Source organism: Rhinopithecus bieti, unplaced genomic scaffold (assembly GCF_001698545.2).
Source record: "Rhinopithecus bieti isolate Rb0 unplaced genomic scaffold, ASM169854v2 scaffold_18471, whole genome shotgun sequence".
Lineage (NCBI taxonomy): Eukaryota > Metazoa > Chordata > Mammalia > Primates > Cercopithecidae > Rhinopithecus > Rhinopithecus bieti.
Genome location: NW_016809119.1, coordinates 482448 through 484959, shown reverse-complemented (window position 1 = coordinate 484959; position 2512 = coordinate 482448). Strand labels below are relative to the sequence as shown.

General features: G+C 38.4%; 1 protein-coding gene across 1 annotated transcript in view; it reads left to right on the top strand.

Moving 5' to 3' along the window:
- The first annotated feature begins 577 nt into the window (after nucleotides 1–577).
- The window catches only part of CLTRN (collectrin, amino acid transport regulator), a 22971-nt gene continuing 21036 nt past the window's right edge, over nucleotides 578–2512 (top strand). Inside the window, exon 1 of the mRNA XM_017888579.1 lies at nucleotides 578–649. The gene's annotated coding sequence lies outside the window, so the exon portion shown is untranslated. The remainder of the gene's footprint in view (nucleotides 650–2512) is intronic.

Genomic DNA, 2512 nt, shown 5'->3' with positions numbered 1-2512 from the left:
TGTGGAACAGTATTCCCTCGACAGCATATACTGTATTTACTTTATTCCTGTACTGATGAACATTTGGGTTGTTTCAGTTCTCTGCTATGATGACGAGTGCTGCAAAGAACATCCTCACCAGTGTCTGTGTATGTGTGCCACAGGGTTTCTGGTAGCTGCATTTTCTGTTCTAGGAATCACTTCCAAATGCCATTCCAGAGTGGCTGGACTCCTTGCTTCTACAGCGTCACCTGGGATTCCAATTCCATGCGTCTTTACCAGCCCTCGGTATTATTTAACTTTTAAATTGTTGCCAATTTGAAAAGTTTAAAATAGTAGCTCATTTGTAACAATTTTGCATTTCCTGATTGCTAGTAAGACCAGACCACAGGAATCATTCACACCCCAAGCATTCTAGAAAACTGGTGAAAATGTTTTCTGTCCAGCATGCGCCACTTCATTTGGTTTGTCCCTGCGTCTTTGATATGTATTACAAAACCGCACATTTTGGGGGACTAGGCTTGCCTGTTTCTGCCACTAGAGGTCACTGATCCTCAGTGGTTCTCCACCAGTATGACTTCTGACATCTCTACCCTTCCAGGGAGTATTTGGCAACGCCTGGAGCCATTGTTGATAGTCAGGACTGAGAGTGTGCTGCTGGCACCTAGAGGTGAGCAACCAGGCATGTTGCTAAGGCCCTGCAATGCACAGGACAGCGTGCCCCTCCCCCCTGCCCCCTNTTAGAGAAATTATGCTTAAGACACTAGTATGAGGGAAATAATCATAATAAATAATTTTACATCTGAATGTATAACAGAAAGAATTTTTTAAAATTTCAGGTAACTATTAATACCATCCTTATGCTGGTGGGTACCAGTATCTTGCATTTGAATACAGCTTTCTTAATTTCAAAAAAGATGTTTAAATCTGTTATCTCCTTACCAGTGAAGCTAGTCAAGAGCATTAAAACATTGCCTAATTTTATTTTCTTGTAGATACTTTTACTGTGCCCAGGCAACTTTTAAAATAACTGCTTTGCTCTTATATGTATGTATATGTCTGTGTATTTAATTTAAAAAAAAAAAGATTTACAAATAGTTACAAAGTTAATACGGAGAGGCCCTATGTACCAGTGGTTCTCAACACTTGGTGGGGGGATTCCCCCCAATTGCTCCAAAGGATATCTGGCAATTTCTGGAGACATGTTGGTTTTCACAATTGGATATGCTACTGGCATCTAGTATATAGAGGCTAGGGATGCTGCTATATATCATACAAAACCATAGACAGTCCCTGACAACCTAGTATTATCCAGGCTAAAATGTTAATAGTGCTTGGGTTGAGAAACCCCATTTCCCTGATGATATCATGTTAAATAACCCACGGTAGATTTATCCCAATAAAGAAATTCACATTGGTTCAATTTTCAACTAATGTCCTTTTCTATTTCAGAATCTATTTCTCCTTAGTCTGATCCACTCTGTGACACCTTCTCTGTCTTTCTTTGTTTTCATGACCTTGAAACTTTTGAAGAGATTTAGAAGTGTTTCTTACTTGGTACTGACCCTCCCCGCCCCGCCACCCATGGAGTATAAGGAAATGGGATCTGTTTGGGGTTATATCTATGACTGTAGAGTGCTGTGGCATTTAAAGGGTGGGGAAGAGAGATAATCAGTGTGGCACATGGCTCAAGACAGTTCCCCATAACATTCCCACCCAAAATGCCAACAGCACACCCCCGTTGACACACTAAGAACTCAAGCCTTTCCTAGTAACTCATAGACAGTGAAATGACTTGTCTCAAGACCACCATTTGGCAGGTAGTAAATTTCAAAATAAAAGCTTTGTTTTAGAGTTTCAGTCCAGGAACTTTTCTGTCTAACAATAACTGTCTCCATTGAAAATGTAAGGTTTAATATTTTCAGCATGTTAATCTTTTGGAAATATTTATTTCTAAGTAGATAAAATATTTTCAATTTATTTGCTGAGGGTAATGTATTAAAGTATGAGTTGCCACCCATTGGAAACTTGAACAAATTTAAAGAACTTGAATTCATGGTATAGTTCCATAGTGATGAGGACACAGGAAAGTAGTTGGGGCCATAGTTGTGTTGATGGAGTTGTATGCCCTCCCTTTTTTTTTTCTTTGTAGCACTTACTCCACACCTCCACAGTGTATGCATTTATTTACTTGTTTATCTTTTGTCTCCACCTCCTTAGCAAGCTCCATGAGATAAAGGACTTCGCTTTGTTTACAGCTGTATTCTATGGCTCTCTAATGGGGAATACCATGAAATTCATGTTTGAACAGTATTTAAAGAGGCTTCATATGGAAAGAGTAATACAGGCAAAGTAACCAAATGACTCTTCACCTGATTTCCGGCCTTTTATGCCTGAAATTCTATTTGGTATTTGTTTAATTTATATAAATGTTATGTACTATGCATAATATTTTACTTCTTATCTTTTTCACTTGATGGTGTATTTTTGAAATTTATTCTTTTTTTTTTTTTGAGACGGAGTCTTGTTCTGT